The following is a 23764-nucleotide window of genomic DNA, read 5'->3' as shown; positions in this document are numbered from 1 at the left end:
TTTCTTCAGCAAATCATGCCCATTTGTTTTTTTCCTTCCTGAAGTTTCCACTCAGTGCTGACTCCCAGGGGCCATGCCAGCTGGGATTTGCACCCAGCATGGGGTTTGGGCTCCTTGCGTCCCGCGGGACCCCTGCCTCCTGGCATCGGCGGGCTTGGGCTGCTGTTGAAGCTTGGCAACTCCAAGGGCTCTGAAAGGGACCGTCCTGACCAAGCCCCGCCTCGCTCATCCAGCCCCTTCCAGGCACAGGGGCCTCTGTGGCAAGGGTGACCCGGGGTCACCCTTCACGACACTGGACTGTGGGCGAGGGGGTGAGGCCGTGCTCGGGCCTGGCCCACAGGCCTGATCCCGCCTAGGTAGGATTCTCCCCAATTCTGGCCACACCACAGAAGGACTGGTCATCTCTAGTCTCTAGTTACAGGGGCCGGGGGTCTGCCAGGTACTGGGGACAGAGTGGATAAGACAGCCCTGGGTCGCGTGGAGTTCGGTTGGGCAGGCGGACAATAAGCAAACCCACAAAAGACCAAGGAAGCCGTTGGTGCAGAATGGACGTGGGATGAGGTGGTGGGGGTGACCGGGCAGGTGGCCGCTGGATTGATGGGTAGGCAGTGGACAGCCACCTGAAGGGCACGTGGAAGACTATTCCCCAAAGAGAGCGCAGCCGGCCCGGAGGCCCTGCGGTGGGCTGCGCTCGGGGTGTGTGTTGAGCAGAAGGAAGGTTCCCGTGCCCGGGTGTGGACAGGGTGGGGGCCGGGGTACACGGGGCTTGGGTGCGCTGGGGGATTTGGGATTTTACTCTTTGGGTGACGGAAAGCTGCCGGAGGGAGGGAAAGTGGTCTGATTTTCGTTTTTAAAAGATGGCTGGGCCGGAGGTTGGCAAGGGGAGAACTAGGAGGCCAGAGAGGAGGCTGCCGTGGCCACTGGAGTGGGAGACTGTGACTGAGACCCGGAGGCGGAAATGGAGAGAGGGGCAGAGTCCGCATGTTCGGAGGGAGAGGTCCCAGGGCCTGCCGTGGGCCGGAAAGACCCCAGGGTGACGCCGGCCTCCCAGGCCTGACAGTGCCGAGGGACCCGTGGCTTTCAGAGTCTCGTGGTTTAGGGGGAGACGCACCGTCCTGGCTGCTGAGAAAGCTGGTTTGAGTGGGGTCGTCGTCTCTTGGCCAGCACCACGCGGAGGGAAGGCCAGAGGCCTGCCTGTCTCCAGCACCATTTCCAGCAGCGATTTCCAAGCTCACTGTCCCCTCGGCCCCGAGACCCTGCCCCGAAGCTGTTTTGTGCCTTTGCTCCACACGTTCTGTGCGGGGTCTGAGGCTGGGCCTAGACCAGTGATGGCGAACCTTTTGAGCTCGGCGTGTCAGCATTTTGAAAAACCCTAACTTAACTCTGGTGCCGTGTCACATATAGAAATTTTTTGATATCTGCAGCCATAGTAAAACAAAGATTTATATTTTTGATATTTATTTTATATATTTAAATGCCATTTAACAAAGAAAAATCAACCAAAAAAATGAGTTCGCGGGTCACCTCTGACACGCGTGTCATAGGTTCGCCATCACTGGCCTAGACGCTCATACAGTTCCTCTCACTGTGGCTTCAGGTGTGACCTGTGTTCTCACGGGCTGAGCTTCTGCGGGTCTTTCTCCCGTGCGCCAGGACGCAGAGCCGAGCCGTGGGCTTGTCTAAGGCCTCCTCATTCCCCCGGCCCAGCGGAGCCTCCAGCCTCAGCTCATGGGCTGAGATCCTAGCAGTCTTTCCACGTGGAAAATCTTTGCGCAGTTCACGGTTTGAACTGCCATAGGCGTCCCATCAGAAATGACCTGGCCACTGTCCCTTCTTCCAGGGTCTCTGATCGGAGGCTCCACTCTCCTGGGTCCTGGTGTCGTGGGCGTGGGCCAGGATGGGACAGGCAATCCCAGGAGCCATGCTGTGACAGTGAAGTGGTCCCCAGCCCCCCTGGGCAGGCATGGCACAGCCCAAACAGCAAGCCAGAGGCCTGGCTGGAGTGAGCAGGAAGCTGTCAGCCAGCTGCGGGGGCCCCAGCGCGTACTGGCCCATGCTGGCAACAGATTCCCAGCCATATGGGCCCGGTCAGCCCTCCAGGAAAGCTCTGGAGGCCTGACCTCCAGGGGGAGTGACAGAAGGGAGCAGGCTGGCGACGTCTCGTGGGGGGTGACAGGGATGTGCTAAGCATGCAGCTGGTGCCGCCGCCTGGCTCCAAGGGGGTGTCAGCCATTCTTCCTGGGTGTGTCTGCTGGCATCAAAACACTGGGCTGAGCCCCGGGGGAGGGTGTGCCTGGGTGGGCAGGAGCGTGTGTCTGTGCGTGCGTGGGAGGCCCTTCTGCTTGCTGCCTCCGTGGCCTGCACTAGATCCGCGGCCTTCACTCATAACTGGACTGGACAGTTCCAACCCCATCCTCCGGGCCTTTGATCTGATGTGGGGCTGGCGCTCCAGAGCACACAGCCGGGGGCGGTGGGGGGGGGGTGCGGAGGGGCAGGATCAGGAGAGCGAGGTGCTGACTAAGGGGAATGGGGGCCTGTGCCACCCCCAGGTAATGATGTGTTGGGGATAAGTGAGCTGCAAGGTCGCAGCCCCTCTGGGGTGGAGGGAGACCTGATGGGGAGATGGTTTGGGAAGTTACTCATCCTCCTGGTTTCTAAACTGTGAGAATTCTGCCTGATGTTACCGACATCCCCGCCCGGGGCCTCCTGCCTCAGTGTCTCCCTCGTGCCTTCTGCCTTCTTAGCAGAGTCAGGAAGCCCCTGGGTCCCACCAGGCACAGGCCCAAAGGGACAGGAGTTGGGAGGGGCCGGCAGCACCTGCCCCGCCGGAAGCCACCCAGGGGCCTCTTCTCATTTGGTGACAGCGGCCCATGGCTTTGGGAGGTTCACGTCTTGTGGATGAGGGGAGAGGCATGTCTGCCCGGCGTCCATCCCCATGGCCTGGAGCCTCCACCGGGGACTTGCTGGCATTTGAGAGGTTTTCACACAAGAGGAGCCCCGGTGGCTGTGAGGGCGTCGTCTTCCCTTACAGACAGGCCACGCTCATTCCACCTTCTCCCAACTGTCTAGAATCCACCCAGGTATAGAGCACCTGGTCCAGGCGCAAGTCCTTCAGCCCAGAGGAGGCCACCCTGAGGCATGAGGCCATCAGGGGGGACTTTCAGCCCCACCTTCAACAGGACCATGGGTGGCCACCCTCCGGGGCCACCCATGCCGGTCGCTGCCTGCGCTCGGGGAAATGAGCCTTTCCGCTCCCCGGGTTTCCTCTCTGGTTCGGGGGTCTCGGTCCTTCAGGAGCAGGAGCCCTTTCTGACCCCGAGCCTTCTCCTGGAGGCCTGGGGTTGGGGCCCCTGTGACCAGAGCGGGTGAGAGGAAGATGTAATTAATCACTAGTTCCTTCTCCAGAAATGCTAATCGGGAAAAGCAATTAAAAGCAACTTTTTTCCCTTAGTAATCTGTTAAGAGCTGGTAATGAAGTTTAGGGCCGTTGTGACTCAGTGTTTCAGCTTCACCGACTCAAGTCAAAACAATGCAAGCCCAGGAGTTTGCAGGCAGCTGCCTGGGCCGGGCAACAGCGGGGAGTCCCGGCGTTCCCCCGGCTCATGGCTCACCGTCGTCCCCCCTCATGCTGCTGCTTCCTGCCAGAGAGGGCAGCAGTCCCAGCTGGTAGGGGAGGGTCTGCGTGGCACAGAGATGGGTCCCCCAGGCCATCTCTCAGGAGACCCACAGCCTGGAAGTGCATCTGAGGGGACCTGCTAGGTAGGCCTGGAGTGGGAGGATCACCTAGTGTGGGCGCAGAACTGGGGGAGGGCGGGATCTATAGGTTCAGGGGGGAGGAGACGGGTTCCTGGGGTGCCCACTGGGCCAGGCTGGGGCCCAGACACTTGGGGCTCAGAGCCAGAAGAAGTGGTGGCTCAAATCCTGAGCTCTGACCTCTGGTCATTCATCTTTTTGTTTCCGCTCATTCATGGAGCATCATCGAAAGGTGCTAAGAACTAGACCTGTCTGTAGCAGGGAACGGGCAGATTGCATCTGAGCGGAGGGGGGCCAATGGGAGATGAGATCAAGACATAACATCCATGCTCGACGGTGCCGTGTGTCCAGGAGGAAACTAAAGCAGTTCGGAGAACAGACCAGGGGAGTGTGAGCGGCAGGGGGAGTGGGTGGGTGGTTTGTAATTGTAGGTGTGGCGTCTGGGAAAGGCGGCCCTGAGATGGTGACATTTGGGGAAGGACAGAAGGAGGTGAGGGAGTGAGCACCCTGGTGAATACCCTGGAGGGTTGGAGGGCAGCACGGATGGGAGGGAAGTGAGTGGGGGAGATGCCGTGTGAGGCCAAGGGGGTCCCAGTGGGGGCCCCCCCAGATGCTGAAGGCCTCGTAGCCATTGTGAGAACCAAGGCTTTTACCCCGACTGATATAAGAGGCTTTTTGAAGAGTTCTGAGGGACATGATCTGATTAAGCACAAGCTCTTCATTAAAAAGCAAGACCCAACTGTCGCCAACTCCTCCCCGGACGGGTCCCATTTGTGCCCGAATCTAGGTCCCTCTGCACCCCCACCCCCTCCCGTGTGCTCTCGAGCAGGCGGGAGGGGTGCTGAGTGTTTGGTTGGAAGTCGCCCTGCCTCGGCCTCTGCCTGCTCCCCCGTTCTCCCCTCAGGGAGCCGTTCAGAAACAGGGTCTTGTCCCTTTAAGCAGCCCCCCGCCCGCTTCCCTGGCCTGCTTTATCTGAAGTCCAAGCGCATGTTGTTCCAGGACCGATCCGCTTTAGCTAATTAATAATCTGACAGGAGCCACCCAGGGGATTAGCGGCTGAGCTGAGCTCCACCAAGCCCCAGCAAATGAGCCCTGTACTCCTTGGGGATGTGGAGGTGACTTTGGGGGGTGCAGGGAGAGGGGACCCCCTAGGTGAGCCATGGCGTTAGACAGTGCAGAAGTGACTCGTGAGGGGAGAGGGCAGGTGGGGGACAGTTCTGACCAGGGCCTCTTGTCAGGAGACTGCTGTTCGGAGGGGCCGGGACTTCGCCCTCCCTCACTGCCCCTCCCAGCCCCGCTCACCCACCAGAAACCCTCCTCACCTGCCAGGCAGCACCTGTTGAGCAGAGGGATTGGGCTGCCGGATCTAGTAAATAAAAATACAGGGCCCGCGGTGAAATGAGAATTTCAGATAAAATGCAAAAAAATGTTCATGTATGTTCCATGAAGTATTTGGACAAACTTACACTAAAAAAAGTATTTACAGTTTATCTGAAATTCAGATGTCCCTGATTCTCTTGCCATTTCTGAGGACCCTGAGCAAGGAGGGCCAGAGGCTGCGGGCTCCCTCCCGGGAACAGCCTGGAGGTCCCCTGGGAAGAGGCGGCACCCTCACGGAGCTGCTTGGAGCCTTGGCAAGCGGGCCGAGGCTGGGGCACGGTGACCTCCCTTGGCACGGGCCGGAAAGGAGCAAGGGCCAGCCGCTTGCCAGAGTCTCCAACCTATATTTGGGCCCCGTGGCCCTGGGGTGAGTAGAGTCCAAGCCTCCTCCCAAGGGTCTGTGGCCAGGGCCACCTCCTGCAGGTGAGGCTGGTGTCTAGGAGCAGTCAGGGCCCTCCTGAGGGGACAGCCGGAAGTTCCTGGGGACATTTGGGTTAGGTGGTCATCCGCTGTGTGGGAGGGGCCGGCCAGGTCAGCACAAGGTCACAGCCGGCCTGCTGTGTGGGGCCTCCTTCCTGCTTTAAGGCCTCTGGGCACTGAACAGAAATACCTGTCTGCTGACCTCTCCGAGCCCCTCCCCGAGGCCTCCGGTAGCCCCGCGCCAGCTCTCAGGGAGGGTGTGCCGTGCAGTGGGAATGACAGGGCTGCCCGAATGTCATTCCGTGGACCAGGGGCATGGTCTGTATGGGAAAACTTGGTGGGGTCCTTCCGGCTCCCTCTCATGACCCTGCTCACCCTCGCTCTGTTCCCAGTGGTCAGGGAGCTTGGGGCAACGAGAGGGGCCTGCTGCCAGCTGGTGCTGGTCCAGCCTCCTGCAGCCAAGGGGCCTGATGCCAGGCGGGCACTGCCCCCGAGGTGGGAGCTCTGGCTCCCGCTCCGTTCTCCAGGAGTTAACAGCATCCTGTGCCTGGGGAGGCCTCCTCTCCCCCAGCCCCGGCTGCCCCCCTCCCAGCCTTTCCCGGCAGAGCCAGCTGGGGCGTCTTGTGGTGGAGCAGAGGGGGGCTGGGGGTGCCAAGCTGGTGGGAACCTCTTCCGCTTCCCGAGCTCTCAGCCTCTTCCCCAGTGTGCCCGGCGGTTTGGCCCTGTTTCTCGAGCCGTCTGCTGCCCCTGACCGACATCGTTAGCGTGGGTATTTATATTTCATTAACGACATTAAGCCCAAATGGCATTAAAAGCAAAGCTGGTGATAAATAGCTTATTAATAAACAGGGAGTGCTCCGTGCTGCCTGGCCTCTCCCAGCCCCGGCGTTAACCCTTGCTGCCCTAGATAAATATGCTTCACCCCAAAGACCCCCCCCCCACGCCCCAAGAGGGGGCTGGAAGAGCCAGTCACGTGTCCTCCAGCTCCTGGCTGCTCTGAGGTCAGTGCCTCTGGGATCACGTGGGGGCCAGTGCTGGGTCACTCGGGCTCACAAAACCTGGCCAGACTCCTCACGGCTTCTAATCAGATCTTCACACCCGCTCCTTCACTACTTCTGATTCCGGGGCATAAAGAATTCAAGAAATGTGGCTTTTTTAAAAAGCTGTGAGCGCTCAGATCGTCCCCATTCCTTTGTAGTTCTGTCTGAAAGGAGGTTCATAGAATATCTGGAATCAAAAAGAGCGATGCTCATGAAAATAACAGCAGCCGCAGCTACTCCCGCCGCCGATCGCTGAGCGCTGTGAGCGGGCCTTCTGCTGATCACTCCGTGCGTAGCCGCTCTCCGTCCTCCCGGCGACCTCACGGGTCCTCCACCTTGGGCGGTCTTTTTAGTGGGAACAGTGAGGCGGACCCACCCACATCACACAGGTGCTGGGGGGAGGTGGGGGGCAGCCAGGCCCTGGTGGTTTGGGGTTGTAAGTTAGAGTTTCTTGGATGTAGAGCCATCTCTTAACACTTTCAAGGAATGCGGGTAGACTCAGCTCTGGGTCCCCCACCCCAACCCCCTCCCTGAATTGTCTGAAGTCAAGAAGAGAAAGTGGAGCCTTGTCTAGACTTCATTCCCAGTTGACACTCCCCCCCGCCGTCCACTGGGGGCTGTCTGGGCCCGGGCCTGGCTGAGGGGCACAGGGGGCCCCCGTGGGGTTTGGCAATGTAGAAGGGAGAGCCGGAGGGGAGTGTAGGGTGAAGATGCCTCGCGGTTCCACGGGGAGGATGGGGGTGGAGGGCGCGTCGCTGGGACCATCTGGTTGTGTCTGGTGAGCACTTGGGGAAGGCAGAGAGCTAATTAATTAGCAGGACTCCCGCTGCTCTGCCAGGAGCCTGGACACCTCTCAGCCCATCCCCAGCTGGGGAGCAAGTCGGGAAAGCGGCCGTGGGGCTCCTCGTCCAGGAGGAATTCCACTTCTCACCCCGATGGCTGGGAGGCCTGACCACCCCACAGAGCACAACAGGCGGGCGGGAGCCGGCAGGGGGGCCGACCGGACCTAACCCTGACCTCGGGACTGCCTCGCGGGTGGGATTCACGCCAGCTTCTGCGGGAAGGCGGTCCAGCAGATCGCCCAGCGAGCTGTGGCCCTGCAGGCCTTGGCCGTCACCTGGCCCAGTGGGTGGCTGGGAGTGGAGTCATGCCTATCAGCCGCATTACACTCTGGGCGCATAAGGCACGGGCATGAAGCCAGTGACCAGAGAGCCCAGTGCAGGAGCACCCGGGGAAGGGGCCAGCCCGGCCTGCCCTGCCGAGGGCTAGTGGCCAGACGGGGGAACTCAGGGGGAGGAAGGTTCACCGGAGAGGAAGATGGTGGGCCGCCGGCCACCGGGAGTGCAGTCAGGCCGACCGCTTCGAAGCTGCGTGGCTGCCACTTCACCACCCTCACCTCTGCGTCCTCCTTGGGGAAACGGCACGATCAGACCTGTGCAGGGATGCGGTCTGCAGAGTGCCTGCGACAGGGCCCAGGGCCCTGAGGTTCTGAATGAGGGGGAGCAGCTGCCCTTCTTGCTGTTGGACCCGCACCTAATCCAACACCAACGTGGTTGCTCAATGTCCTGTTTGAGAAATGGGCGAGGAAATGGGCGCAGGCGCAGTGTGCACGGCCGCTCTGCGAGGGGTAGTTAGAGGGGCAGCAGGTGGGACGGGCCAGTCCATTCAGGGGGGTTTCTGGCGCTTATCCCCCTGAATGAGGCTTGGGAGAGGCGGGGGGCAGAGGAGAGCCTTTGGAAGGGGAGCACAGTGCACCCCGCTCTCAGCGAGTGCTGGTCCGTCCGGAAGGGGAGCCAGGTGTGGGTGGGTGTCACTGGTTGCCGGTGGCCGCAGGGGCCCGAGGGGGAGCAGAAGGATGGGACCTTCAGCGCCCCCCCCCCTCTGCCTGTGATGTTAGCTGTGGTGAGGCAGGGTCTGCCTGGCCCTCCCTTGGTTGTAAGCCCCCCTCACATCCCCTCAGGCTGCAAAGGCGGGGACCAGTGGCAGCCTCTGCTCACTGACCCGACCCGCCTGGGTTGTGTCCTGTTCCTGGGCCCTTCCCCGGACATCTGGACGGATGCCTGTCTTCTGCCATCGGGACCTGGCCGCTGCAGACCACAGATGGAGGCGTTGCTTCTGCCGTGGGCTGGCGCACGCTGGTCCCGGCCCTCAGCAGGATCCCCCTGCCGTGGGATTTGGTTGGCCCACGGGTTGTGTCTGCTGAGAGGCTGAGTCTGAGCATCCCCCCACTGCACATCCCCACTTCCCAAGGACACTGTCCCCTTTCCTTCCCTGCCCCACCCTTAGTTAAAGTCGGGGGTCCCTGTGTTCTCCACGGGCCAGCGGCTGGGCTCGGAAGGGGGTGATGGAGTGGCCGATGCCACCTGGAGTGGGGGGTCTGGTGCTGCCCTTGGAGGGTTGGCACAGAGGCCTGGGAGGCTGCACCGCAGGCCACTGCCACTCTCCTCAAGAGAGACCATCTGGAGAGCAGCGTGGGGACCTCTGCTTTGCTCAGAGGACCTCAGAGCCACCAGCTCCATGTGGGCCCAGGAGAAGGGCCTGGGTCCCCGCCTGAGACAGCTCCACGAGTGGGAGGGGTGCTGTGCGGGCCGATTGGTCAGCAGCCAAGGAGCTGGTTGGCTTCACCGATGGGCAGATTTTCAGTGGACCAGGGGCCACTCGGGACCCAAAGCTCTCTGCGCTTCTTGCTCCCTCACCTCCAGGACTGGTAGGAATAGCTCGCCTTCCCCTCGGCCCCGTGGTTCCCTGACCCCCGGCCCGGGCTGGGATGTGTTCCGTGGGCTGGGACATCGGAAGGCCCTCGGGGAGGGACCCAGGACAAAGACTGGCCCTCGGTTGGGTGTGAAGTGCTATCATGGCTGCATGCCTGCCCCAAGCTGGGCAGTGCCAGCCCGTCAGTGGGCGCTCCCGGTGCCTGCCACAGGGAGGGGTCACCTTCACCCGAGACCCCAGGACTTGGGAAGGGGGAAGGGACCGCATGCGTCCTCCCTCCTCGGGGAGCCTTTCCCTGCTTTCATTTTCTTTCGGCCACTATTTTCTCTTGGGGTCTAATTAAAGACTCGGAGCTGTTTACAGCCTGTGGTTGGCTTTTTATATGGGTCCTTGGCAATTACCTCCTGCCCTGAAATAAGTTTCGATGGAACAGGGTTGATTTTTCTTTTTGGGGAAGTTCTTAGCTTCAATTTCGCTGTGTGCGTGCGTGTGCGTGTGCGTGTGCGTGTGTGTTGGTGTAATGAGGCCTTTCTTCCCTCCCTTTTTCCAAATCCTGCCTCCTATTCCTCCCTCTCACTGTCCCCGCCTCAAGTGTCCTGTGGCCAAGGGAGAGCCCGGACGGCAGGAACAGTCCGTCCTCAGCCTCACCCCGCCCAGCGGCAGCTCTGTGACAACAGGCAGGTCATTGGCTGACACTGTCCCAGGTGTCTTCACCTGTGAATGGGGCCAGCGGGCTGGGCATGCCACCGGCCTCCCCGCTGCACCTCTGGCCACAGCGGAGCAGGTCATCCTGGCGGAAAGGAAGCCACCACTCACATGAACAGGCCTCGCTTTCCCCTCTCGGTCAGCGCACCTGCATTTGGACATAATCGTGGTCCCCAAGCCCTGACCTGCTTTAGCCCTCCAGTTCTCGGCCACCCTGAGATCACCCCACTCTGTGGACGAGGCTCCCTGCAGCCAGGGATAATGGCTTTTCTGATGTCACTGGGATTAGAGGGCACAGAGCCCTGGGATTCGAACTCAAGTCTTCTGATCTTCCAAAACCCCACCCAGGACCAGCTACGTAAGTTGTGGGCCCAGTGCAAAATGAAAACGCGTTTTTAAAATGACGAAGGATTTCATGACGGTGACCGGAGGACACGGAGCCAAGCGTGTGCCCTTCTGGGCATGGGGCCTTCGTGACTGCGTGGGTGGCCCACATAGGGAGCTGGCCCTGCCCTTGAGCCCCCTTCTCCTGCTCGCCTCTGTCCCCACCTGTGTGGTGAGGGCCCGGGGAGTTAAACAGGCCACCTGTGCTGCTGTGGCTCTCTCCTGCCCACGGAGGGGCTCCGGGTGCTCCTGATTCTTGGTCAGACCTGCCTTACCCCACCTTATACGGAAGTGGGAGGGCTTTCCGGGGCTCCCTGCACCTCTTAAGGTCCCCTAGGCCTATATAAGGCTGCCTGAGACGTAGGTCAGTCAGAGGTGAGGGTCTGGTAAGAACTTCGTTCCCTTGGGGCAGCGGGTGACGGTTTGGGGGACTGATCCTCCCAGTCCCCTTCAGGAGCTTCACCAGCTCTGTCGGGCCAGAGCACGCGAGGACCTGCCGAAGTAGCCACGCAAGCTGGGCTGAGCGCTGTGCTCGGGGTCAGGGGTCGGGGGTCAGGCGGCCGCTCCTTGGGCCAATCTGGAAGCGTCCTAGCTGGCTGCTGGGGACTTGAAATAGCCGTGGAATCTCGGGGGGTTCACGATGGGTTGATGGAGCACGTGATCGGGCGTGCGTCCAGGTGTACCCTGGTATGTGTCTGCGTCCCCGTAAGGACACGGCTCTGTGTGCCGGCAGCTACTTAAATAAAAGCCGTCGGGATGAACGGCTCTCCCTGGCCTCCCCGGACAGACCAGCCTTTGCCTGCCCACCTGGGACCGTGTTCCCTCGTCAGTCCCTGCCTGCCGGGAGCCCTTTCTCTCTCTTGCCACGCACCCTCCCCAAGAAGTCTGGGTACCAGAGTCCTGGCCCCAGGGCCCCTCCCCGGCTCTCCCTGTTGTTCCACCCGCTTCCTAGGAGACCTTCTAGACTCTGGACCTTGGACCAGTCTCAGGATGAAATGTGTCCTAAAAAGCCACCGCAGCTGTTTTTACGAAGGGGGAGCCACTTCATCTAAAGTCGGGGGACAGGGGAAGGGTGGGAATCCCAAAGGCGCAGGGACGGAAGCGCTCTGACTGTAGGAGGGGGAGCGGCCCGAGTTCCCAAGGACTGAGGAGATGGCACGCCGAGTGTATTAAATTTTGCAGACATTTTAACAGCAATATGCCAGATAGTTGGGTGTCCCCTGAGGCGGCTGGATTTTTTATATCCTTCACAGAAGGTCGGAACCCTCTCTGCCTGCCTCCCCCTCCACCCCATGCTCTGCTCTCTCTGTCTCTCTCTCTCTCTCTCTCTCTGGTTCTCACTCTTGCTCTTTTTCACCCTCCCTTTCTTCAACAATTTTCCTTGCTTCTTGCTCTCTGCTCATAGAAAACCTGAATGACACCTCTGGTTCCTGCCTGGCAGAGGGCATTTTGACCCTCTGACCCTCCCATCGGGAGATCGGGGGTCCCCAGGGCAAGGGATGGGTACAAGTGGGGGACTCGAGATCTTTTTTCTCCCCTTTCCCCTCCCTCCCCCATTTTAGACCTACTCCCTCCCTCATTTTCGCAGAAAAAAAAAGGGCAGGAAAAGAATCCATCTGGCACATGAATAATTGAAATGGCTCAACTCTGTTCCCGTTGCTGCTGTTTGTTCTCAGCTCCCCCGGCCCCCCGCCCGCCCCCCGAGAACGGGCCTCCGAGTGGAGGATTGTGGGCACCCTCACGAGGTCCTCGGCGGAGGCCCGGGGCGCTCCTTCATCTCGGGCCCTTTCTCCCTGCGAACCCATCGGTCTGAGTGTGGCCCTCGGGGGACGTAGTGGGTTTCCTTCTCGCCGTTCGTGCGGATGGCCAGCCTCCGGCTAGAGTCTCCCCAAATATCACTCAAACTTGAATGGTTCCTTGGGTTCTGGGTCCTCAAGGGACAGCTTCCCCTGATTTCCCGAGGGTCCCCAGGCATCCTCTGGTTCATGCCCTAACTCCTCCTTTCCCCCAGCCTCCACCCCTCTGCCCTCAGCTCCAGGGGCTCCGGGACTCCTTTTTGGGGAAGATGGGCCTTTCCAGTACTCAATGTGCTCGTTTAGCACTATCCAGGGGGGCTGCTGCCAGCCCCCCGGTCCCAGCCCCCCAGCCTAGGGGCCGCCCCAGGCACTTGCCCAGAGGTCCCCATTGGCCACCCACCCTCTTCCTCTCCTGCCCCTCATCTTCCCCAGCCGAGGGCTCTCGCGTCCTTCACTCCTGTGCAGCTCAGCCTTTTTGCTGGAACCATGAAAGCCCGAGATTTTAAACTTTCTTTCCACCTCGACAAACTGGGAGAGAACAGTGGCAGGAGGCTGGGGCAAGGGCAGGGGTGGGGAAGATAATGCACTCGGGCCTGGCTGGGGTGGGCTGCCTGCTCACTTCCCGGAGCCCCGGCCAGCTGCACACCGAGCCCCTGTGTCCGGGCCGAGAATTCACCACCTCTTTAAAGCCATTTAGAGGAAAAACAAAAGAACTTTAGTGCATTAATTCTAGATGAAGATGGGTCTCCAGATGACAGGCTGATCCACATTATTCCCCACAAGACAACGTCCCCTCTCCCCTCCGCCCCCTCCCGCCTTCCCGCCCCCTCTGCCCAGCCCCACGGTTTGTGGAAAGCTGACCCGGGGTTGCTATGAGCACAGTCGTGTGCTTGATGTTTGAAAAGTCAATACTTTTGTTTGTCTTTTTGGGGACATCGGGTTTGTGTCACGCGTGAGGTATTGACGTCCCGCTGTGGGTCCTGCGGTTGTAAAGTGCTATGAGCAAGTGTGTGTATCAGAACCGCCGTGGGGCGGGGACACGTGTCACTTCGGAGTGGTCCCGCTCCCCGGAGCTTTCTCGGGGAGGCATGTGAGGGCTCAGAAAAGTCTACACTGTGAGCAGCACCAAACACATTCTAGCTCTTTCCCGGGTGTGTAAAAAAAAACTGCCCACTGAGCAAAAAATAGTTCAGATAAAATTCAAATCAGGGTTCGTTAATATATGTCGTTTGTAAAGACTCCTACACATGTTATAAAAGCTTCAAAATGTCTGGCATTCCAGGGCCTGGTACGAATAATTAGATATTTACGTCCAATAAAACTGGTTTGATGGGGAAATCGTTTCCCTCCACGTAGATTCTCGGTTGAGGGTGAGTTTCGGTGGTTGGGTTTGTTTTTCCCCTGACAATAAAACCAGGGGTTTGGCACCAACAGATGTATTTCCCTTATATGTCTATTCTCCTGCCCCCGTGGGCGCTGCTGGCCGGGCCCTGCCAGCCCGGCACGGCTCTCCTGTCCTGCCTTTTCATCGTCGCTGGAGAAACGTGTGTTGAGCCCCTCCCTGCACCCCACGCCGACCTCTGGGCCTCAGTCCAGTCGTGGCTGCGACCAGTCCCCACCCTCCATTCTCACCCGCCTCTGGACCAACCGCAGTGGGTCTTCTCTTTGCTCTTTTTCTATTGGACTGTTCCTGGGAATGGGGCTCCCGCCCTCATTATCCCTTAAAGCCCAGTCTCAGTATTTCTCTGATTTCATTAAGCACCTCCTACCCCCGATTTTCAATTTCTGTTCCTCTCCCCGCCCCCCCACTTCTAGACCCTTCTCTCCCCCCTTTCTCTGCTTGACCTCGCGGCCCATTGCCCTCAGGGCCTCTGCACAGTGCCTGCGGGCCGTCCTGGGGAGCCGGGCTGCCTCACTCCCCGGCTTGGGGAGACCCCCAACCCCATCCTGTTTCTCTTCCATCTGTTACCCGGTGGTGAACAGATGGAGCCAGAAGGAGCCGGAGATGGCGTGACCTCCCTCGCCCATTATACAGATGGGGAGCTGAAGCCCGAGTGGGCAGATGGGGCCCCTGACTTGGACGGGGCAGCGGGGCAGGAAGTGCGGCCCCTCGCCTCCGAGCTCGTTCTGGGAGTGTGGGAGCCGCACGGGCCTCACTCTGCCACTTGGCAGTAGTTCCTGTGAGACTCAGGCCAGTGGCATGGCCTCCCTGAGCCCTGCTTTTCCGTATTTGTAACTTGGAGTCGCTGAGAGGAGTCAGGGAGCCGGCGCATGACCATCGCCAGCTGTGGGGGAGTGGTCGTCGGTGTGCACCCGACTCTGAAACAGGGACGTGTTGTGACACGGGACCGAGACCTTGCCCACGAAGGGTGCCACCCACCCGGCGGGATCGCTCCTGCCCTTCCTCCCTGCTGGCTGAGTGCCACCCTTTCGGGAGGTGCCCGCGAGGATCAGAGCACCTCACGGCTTCCCAGCGGTCAGGCCCTGGCTGACCTCAGCCGGAAGGAGAAGCCCGGATGGTGGGGAGTTGGGGCAATGCATGTGCTGGAGTCGCCTGGGTCTCACCAGGACCTGGACCCCCCAAGAGAGGGTCCAGAGAAACAGGAAGTGAGTGGCTGCCCAGGGGCTGGCGGCCCATTGTTTTGACAGAGGCCTTTCAGGTCAAGGATTTGGAGTGTCCTGAGGGCCTGCGGGGAGACAAAGTGGCCAGCAAGGCTGGGAGACGGGCATGGGCCGCGTGGGGGAGCCGGACTGGAGAAGGTCTGGTAGCCCAACCGGGAGCAGCGAATGGAGTGAAAAGAGCCCTTGATGTGCAGCTGGGGCCGTGAACAGTGCACGTGCCATCCCCGCCCCCCCCCAGGCCCTTCCCCTGCGCGGGCGCCCACCTCCATCCTCACCAAGGGCACGGCCCTCCCGAGGGGTTTGCAGAGGACGAGGGCCAGTGGTTCAGGGGCCCTGGGAGGATGTTCCCGCCGCCAAGTGGCTCACACTGAGCGGCGCTCGAAGCTTTATCTGCACCCACCCCAGAGGGCAGGGCTGACCCCCAAGCCACACAACCGTGTCCCACGTGGGCATCTGTGGCAGCTGTAGGCTCAGTAGCAGTTGGGCCCAGGGGATGGGGCCCAGGCCTGAAAATGGAAGCTTCCCTTCAAAAGATCTTGGGGTCTTGTTTTTTGTTGTTCTTTCTTTCTTTCTCTCTTTTCTCCCACCTCTCCAAATTAAAAAAAAAAGAAGAAGAAGAAGAAGAAAAACTCAAGAAGCTTCCTCTGACTGGCTCTCAGAGAAGCCAGTCAAACCTCCCCTTGTCGAGAACATTTTGACAGCATAAAATTGCTGCCGGAAGCTCTCTTTAGCGAAAAGTAAAAAAAAAAAAAAAAAAATCCTTCCTTCATGCATATGGAGTTTTTTGGAAAAAAAAAATGGTATTTTAATGCTTTCTATTAAATTGGGACTAAAAGTGGTGTCTTAATTTGCATGCATTAGCATATTTGCATATAGATCACTGAAATGGTGGAAGAGAGAAGAGCCTTTAAATGAAAATTCTTTTAAAGACACAGGCCTGCCTCCCTCTGCCTCTCCCTCTCCCTCTGGGATTGATGCACCATCTCTTCCTCTCACCTCCCACCCCGCCCTTTGGGTCATCGCCGTGAGTGAACAGGAGGGTCCCGGCTCTGTCTCAGAGCTGGCTCAGGGTGGAGTCAAGGGGCTGGAGACAGCCCTGGCCCTTGGTCACCCCTGGCCTTGCAGCCCGCTCAGGCCTGCTGGGCTCCCTGCTGTCTTGGTGATGGCTCGGAGGAGGGGCCCATGTTCACAGCCACCAGGCAGGTGGCCTCCTGCCCTTGGTCCTCTGGCAGCCGTGCCCTTTTCCCTCTCTGCTCTACAAACTTTCAAGGGGCACCCGTCCTGCCAGCCACTGACCTGAGCCTTCGGCCACCTGGCACCAAGGAGGGGTGGGTGGGTGAGTGCTCCTTCTGTCATTTTCTCAGCTCCTGGGGCCGGAGACTGGCCCCACCTTCCTCACCTGAAAGGCCCAGGTGGCCATGTTCCCTTTTACCATTCAGGTCTCTGGGTCAAACGTCACCTCCTCACAGGTAGCTGAAGTGGCCCCACCTCTCTCCTCTGTCACTGCCCAGCATGCTCCTTGCTGTACTGTCCTCTAGAACTCATTAGTCTGTTTATGTGATTGCTGGCCTGTTCTCACCCCCACCCCCTCAAGGCTAAGTCCCACGAAGGCAGGGATCTGGGTCTCTTGTTCACAGCTGTCCTCCTGGGACAATGCCCGGCACATCATGGTGTTTAGTAACTATTTAATGAATGAATGAGAGGGTCCCAGGCCCCTATCAGGGCTGAGATGCCCCTGGAGTTACAGGGCCCCCAGGTGCTGAGCCCCAGCCTGCTTGAGATGCCCTCAGCCTGGCACAAGGAGCAGGGGCTGGGGATTGGCTCTGATCTCCCCCAAAGCGAGCACAGCAGCCAGTCTGGTTCCGTTGGCTGGGAGGTTGGAGCCAGGCCTGGCCCTGGAGGCCAGGAGGCCAAGGTGGCCTGTGTGCAACTTCCAGCTTGAGGGGAATGGAGCCAGGGATCCCCTCGTGGCAGCTCAGGGAACCCCAACCCTGCCGCCAGAGAACTGCCCCTCAGGCATCTTCTCTCTCAGGGATGTAGAGGTCCCCCCGAATTTCAGGACGAGCCAACGAGAGCCCCAGCTTTGTGTAACTAGACTGCGCTTGCCGGCTGACCTGGCGCGGGTGGCAGAGTCCTGGGAACACCCCCTGTGTTGCACAGGGAAGTGAGGTCTGGCTGCTGAGCGCTGTACCTCCTGCTTCCTCGCCCTGGTGGGCTGGGCTTTCTGAGAGGCCCCTCCAGACTGCTGGCAGCCTCTGGGCTCCAAGCCCAGCCCGAGAGGGGAGGGCCCAGAAGGGTGAGGGGGACGCCCGGGCTGGGAGCAGGGCTGTGCCTCCACCGCTAATGAAAATCGGAAACCAATTGAGCAGGACAAGGTGCCCAGCCAGCAGGTTGTGGGAACGAGGGGCCTAATGGATGTGGCTCGGGGGGAGCGGATGCCTCATTGATCGCCCAGTGGCTATATTTATCCACCGTGGGTCTGTGGCCCCAGCAGCTGGATGGTGCAGGGATAAATAAATGGCCACTGAAATATTCATGAGCTGCACATGCACATCCGTGGTCAGGGGGACCGCCAGCGGCCCTCTCTTCCTTCCTTTGCCCCATCTCCCTGCAGAAGCCTTTCAGGAAATCCCTCCCACCTGGGCCAGGTGAAGTGAGCCACAGCCCCACTGGGTGCTCAGCCCAGCACAGGGACCCCAAGGGGCGCCTCCCACCCTGGCTGGCTGACTCAGCGCGTGTTGGCGCCCGCCTTCATTTTGTCCCCACCATTGCTGCTGCGCTCCCGTGTTCCTGTCCCTTCCTTCGTGAGGAATTGGACATGTTGGGGCCGTGGCGGTTCGCCTGATGCTCTGTGCCCCCACTAGACCATGTCCTGGTCAAGGACACGCTTGTGGTTCATGCTCCCTGTGTTCCTACGTCGCCGGGCCCTGAGAGGGGGCATGGCATGGGCTGGGGAACAATCCAGAGGTGGCTTTGAATATCAGCCCTGCCCTGTCTTTGAAAGTGACTTAACCCCGCTGAGACTCAGTTTCCGAATCTGCAAAATGGGATGGTTAACAGTGTTGCCGGTGCTTCCTAAGTGTGGGCCCGGGACCGCCTGTATCCGACCCCCTGGCGGAGCGGGTGTAAAAAGCGGATTCGGGGTCCATCCAGGTCCAGAGTCAGAATCTGGAGCGAGGGCCCGCAGGCTCTGCAGGTTTCACACGCTTCTCTGGCGATTGGCCGCTCACTGACGTTGGGAACTCCTGCTTTATCGCCTCATGGTATCTCTGTCCAGGCAGCAAATGGCGCTTTCCTCTGTGGGCACTGAGTTCTATTTTGTGCTCCCCAGAACCCGAGAAATGGGGCCAGGAGTGGGAGGAGAGCGGCGCTATTCTAAAGCACCTATCGACCCGGGCCTTCCGGGGAAGCCGTCTGGCCTGGGGGTTTCCAGAGACCAAGCTGACCGTGGCCCAGGAGTGCCCAGTGGCCTAGAAATGCTTCCAGGGCTGCCCAGCAGTGACAGGTGGGTGGGGCCCGGGCGTGGGCACCTGGGGGCACTGCCCACTTCCCAGCAGCGCCTCCTTCAGTCTAACCGTGTCTTGGGCAGCATATCGAGAGGCAGAGGCCCCGAAGAGAAGGACACAGTGGTCTTTGGGGTCCCTTCGGCTTTGAACTCTCGCAGTTTTCCCCCATTTGAGGAGGGCGGGGACAAGCTGCCCTGCCCCTGGGCAGGAGGGAGCGACATCAATCGTCCAGTTGCCTGACGAGGGCCAGCCTGGAAAGCACATCCTTCAGCCAGATGTGCCTGCCACCTCCCCGTGGTCCGAAGCTGCTGCCTCTGGGTACCCCGGGCACTCGCGGCCCACTTGGTGCAGCCTGGCCATGTGCTGTGAGCCTGTCGGTGGCACCGGGCCTGTCCCCTGGTGGACAGATGCCTGTGACTCGGCAACCATTTGACCCCATTTAACTGCAGAGAGCGAGGTTAAGCCCGCCATCTGTGGCAGGTCCTCTTAGGGCTCAGGGCACAGAAGCGGGGAGAGTCATTTGGAACGGGTGAGGGTAGGACTTCCGTCCCCGGCGCTCAGCGAACAGGCACCGGCGTCCTTCCTTCTGGCCTGCCCACCCCCTCCCCCAGCCAAAGTTTGATCCAAACAGAAACAAACTTTGGGGACAGCCCTGGTGCCGCTGCGTGGAGCCGCCTGAGCCTGCGAGTGGCAGCAGGAGCAGAGGGAGGCAGCCCCGGCGCCTGACTCCGCGGGTCCCCGGTCCCCTCCACATGCTCCCCATCCGCACCCGCGTTTGCAGGAGCCTCTCTCGTCAGCTCAGAATGCAGCTTGGGGCCCGTGGCGGCTCAACCTTTCCCTCTCCCAGAGCCCCGGTCTAATCAACCCCTATAATTTATGCAGAAAATATGATTTATATTTAATTTCACCACACTTGCATTGTTAATTTGAGATGTAATTAACCCGTCGCCATGACAACTAATTTTGTGATGCCGTAAATTACCGCCGTCTTTTCATCAAAATTCAGTTACTTTGGCTCCTGTGTGCAATGTACTGATGCAATTAGGTTGCTAAGGGCAACTCAAAAGTGTTCAATTTCTTTTGTGCAACTGCAGTGGGGTAGAAGCTCCCTTGCGTCCTCCCAGGGTTCCATTGGCGGTGGGGTGGGGAGCTGGGGGTATGTGGCCTGCCCTGGAGGAATGCCGTTGGAAAGCCGGATGGGTGGGTGCCTGCTGCCCCCACTCCTCTCCCTCCCACCCTCTTCTCTCCACTAGTTATTTTTAAACAGTGACCCCTGGACAAGCAGCGGGATTCCCCTCCAGGGCCAGGACCCTCTCAGGCACTGAGGTGCTCCAGTTAGAAAAAGAGAAAACCACCTCGTCTTTCTTTTTTTCCTGGAGTCTAACTTGTTTATACAGATCTTCCCTTCCTCTCTCTCTCTCCCTCTCTCCCTCTCTTTTTTCTTTATTTAAAACAAAAACCCTGTGTGTTGCTTTTGTCACGTTAATTCCCATTTTGCCAACACCAGGGGCCCAGGCAGACGAGTTACCAAGGAACACAAAATTTTAATTAGTGTATTTTAATCATTCAGGCTTTCCGAGCTAATCCACATGCCCTAGAGAATTCCCCGAGATGCAGCTCTGCCCTGCTTCACCATTTATTGTGGAGTCTATTATAATTACTGTTAGCAGGTGGGGACTGGGAGATGTTTATTATGAGTTTTCATCTTTAGTATAATTACCGAAAAAAAACAAAAATAAAAAGATGTCGTTGTATTTTGTTTGCTAGAATTTTTTTTTTTTTCCGGGGAAGGGCATGGTCGTGGGATTTTTTTCCTTCCTGCTTCTTCCTAGGCAGGTGACTCGAACTTTCCGTGCTGGGAGATCGTCTCTGTAAGATCAGCACTGAGTCATGCTCAACACTCCCCAGACCCAGGGGAGGTGGGCAGCCGCCACCTCGGCCTGTCATCTGCTAGACGGCGCCCTGGGGTTGTTCCCTCCCACCCCGTGCATGTGCCTGATGCGGGGAGAGGGTCGGGGTTTATCAGTGCTCCTGCTTTGGGCCGGCAGCTCAGCCTGGGCCAGACGGGGGGGTCTGACCAGGCTGCACCTGTCGGGGCTGAGAGTAGGGCCTTGCGCAGGTATAATACAGCAGTTACCATTTATTGAGTGCTTAGTATATGCTGAGCCCTGTGTCATGCTCTTTGCCTGCATTATTTCACTTAATCCCTCAGCCACCCTGTGAGGCCGGTACTACTATCACCTGTGGTTTAGAGAGGAGGGGAGCCAAGACTTGGCATCACAGGGCTAAGAAGCGGGATCCAAACCCAAGTCTGTCCCTGGAGCCCAGGAGCCTATGGCCTACGCTGTACTGTCTCTTCCGAGCAGGTCCTCCAGATGCCACCTCCTCCCAGAACCCTTCCCGGATTGCCTAGGCCGGAGTCAGGGTTCTCTCCCTGTGTTCCCACAGCTTGGCAGTCGGGGCTCTTGTCCGACTGAGCAGTTGCCGGGTTGCCTGAGAGCAGAGGCCTGTGAAGGTGGAGGGCTCTCTGCCCTTGTCCCTGCTGGACCCTCGCATGTAATGTGCGGTCTGTGGGCGAGGCGAGCAGGCAGGTGTGTCTGAAGGGGAGCTGCGCCCTGCGCCTCTGCCCAGGGTAGCAGGTGTTAGGGAGGCGGGACGGAGACGTTTGGCTGGTTGGACGGAGCCTCCTCTCAGCTGCCGCTCTCAGCAGAGGCCACAGGGCCTGTGGGTCCCTGAACTTCAAATCCCAGGAGGCAGGCCTGACCTGGGGCCCCAGGTCAAGTTTGGGTGCTGTCCTGGCGCCTTTGGGTGTGAGATGAGCACCGGTAGCTTGGGCTTTGACACCCCCAGCCCCTGCGTTCGAGGCACCCGGGGGACCTGGCCTGCCTTTTTTTTTCTTTCTCCTCTTCAAGGTCAGTTTTCAGATGTCTTCTCCTTTCGGTGATGATTTTGAAGTTTTCCTGGAAAATTCCACATCTCTGCACTAGAGCCGAGCTTGGGGCGAGGACCGTTGGTTTTCCCTGGTAGAAGAGGGCAAAGTGAGCTGGAGCCAGCTTTGCTCATTTCCAGGGCCGTTACCCACGGGACCAGAGGGGGGAGTAATTAACACGTCCCTGGGAAGGGGCCCAGGGCATCCTGCGAATTGCACCCGGGTGGCAAGAATCCCTGTTCTGCTCTAAATTCTTGGGCACCCCCTCCACCAGCTCCTGTCTACGTTCCGATGGGGCAGCGGGGCACAGGGTCATGTGACCCCAACTGTATCCCCAGCTGCCACCCCATTCGGCCAGACCCTGCTCCAGCTACGGGGGCAAGTGACCGCCTCCTCTCACTCTCCCTCTGCTCACTCAGGGTCCCTGGGCGGGTCCTTGACTCCTCGCCAGGGCAGTCTCACCCTGCCTTAGCCTTTGCACTCCCAGGTCACCGTCCTGCCCTGGGTGTGTCTCTCGCCATAGATGTGATGTGTCATTCTCTGCAAACACCCTGGCGCTGCTGGTCAGGCAGGCCCTTACCAGGTCTCAGGCCAGTGATGGGGGCAGAGAATCATCCCCCCTCGTTCTCTCTGTTCCAGCTGCCCTCGGCCAGTGGTTCTCAAACACGTGGGTCTCAGCACTCTTTTACCCTCTTCAGAGGAATTCAGGACCCCAAAGTGCTTTGGCGTATATTGTTACATTTATCGATATTTATTATATTAGAGATTAAAGCGGCGACATTTTTATAAAACGTATTTATTAATTCTTTTAAAAACAACGATGAACCCATTACATGTTAACCTTAAGAACATATGTTTATGAAACTGTATTTTCCAAAGCAAAATTTCCGCAAGAAGAGGGGCACTGCTTTGCATTTTTGCAAGTTTTTGCCAGGCCTGACCTGACAGATTGGACTCTCCTGTCCGCCTCTGCGGTCAGGGTGGCTGGTAGGTGGTTTTGGTTGGTCTGTGGAGTCCCCTTCCCACAGATGTGCAGTTGGAAGAGGGAGGACTATCTTAGGAGCCTTTGCAGATATCCGGGGATATTCTCCTTTGATTCTACACTAAAACTCGGCAAGTATCTCGGGTTCGCTACTGTGTGGGATCTGAGACCACATCGATGAACTTGGCACTCTGTCACATTGAAACCCATGGGTCCAGCCCTGGCCCGTGTGGCTCAGTTGGTCAAGCGTCGTCCCGTGCACTGAAAGGTCACAGGTTCAATTCCCGGTCAGGGTACCTACCCAGGTTGCGGGTTTAATCCCCAGACGGGGTAGGTACAGGAGGCAACCGACCCGTATTTCTCTCTCACATCGATGTTTCTCTCTCTCCCTCTCCCGTACTCCCTCTCTCTAAAACCAATAAAAAGATATATTTTTTAAAAACCCACACAAAACATTGGTCCATCTTGCACTTTGAATCATCCCCCATGTGTGGTTTCGTGACCTCAGGCGTGCATCATCTGGAAGATACGGGTTCGCCGAGGAACGCAGATATTCCAAATGTTGACACATTTCATTACACGATAGGTTTTTAAAACCACATTTGTTTGGTATCATCACCGACTCCTCAGAAACGTTGTTAAGTTTTAGGATGTTGCCAAAGTCACAGTGGCAGATAACTTCCCTAACGTCTCATTTTTTCTCTTAAAAGCTCACATTTTATCCCTGGCAACAAATATTGTCAGCTTCTTTTTTCCCCCTTGAAGTGAGATTTTGTTCACTTTGGAGAAAATGTCTGCCAAATACTCGAATTTGAAAAATCATCGTTTGTCTGTCAGTTGCTCTTTCAAGTGAAAATGGCTGCTTTTTCCATGAAAAAAAAGCGGCTGGTTGGGCTCTGGGCGCAGTCACACGGTCAGTCCATTTCCTCGCGACCAGCCCTGGACTTCGCGACGCAGCTTGAGTACTTTCCATGCACTCCCCTTTCTGTCCCTCAGAATATTAAAAAGATATATTCAAGGGTCAAGATTTCATAAAAATTAACTATTTTTATAGCTTCCACAAGGACGTTCTTAAGTGAATAAGGCCTTTTTGAATGGAGAGCATGGCGATGGAGAACACAGTGCCTGCCCGGGCACAGCTGAGATCTGTGCCAGGGCTTTACCCACCGTGGCTTTTGCGCTATCGGTGTCGATGTCACCACAGCGAAAAAGGCAGGTTGCACCTTCCTATTATTATGAAAGGGTCTCAGGAGCCCCCAGAGGCCTGCCAACCACGCTTTGAGAACGGCTACCCTGATCCACCCCCCTGTCCTCACTGTCTGCCTCCATGTCTCTGTCCCTCTCTATCTCTCTGTGTCTCTGTCTCTGGTCAGGGCTGAAGAACACTGTTTTGCTCTCGCACTTGCTTTCTGCCCTAAGCTCTTGGCATGGCCCAGCACGTCCTCCGGGCTCTCCTGGCCTCTGCGTGGGGCAGGGCCCATCCGGAGCCTCTGTGAGGACAGACCCCAGAGGGGTGCTCATGAGCGGGGGGTGGG

Source organism: Myotis brandtii, unplaced genomic scaffold, assembly GCF_000412655.1.
Source record: "Myotis brandtii unplaced genomic scaffold, ASM41265v1 scaffold410, whole genome shotgun sequence".
NCBI lineage: Eukaryota > Metazoa > Chordata > Mammalia > Chiroptera > Vespertilionidae > Myotis > Myotis brandtii.
This window is presented reverse-complemented; position numbering follows the sequence as displayed.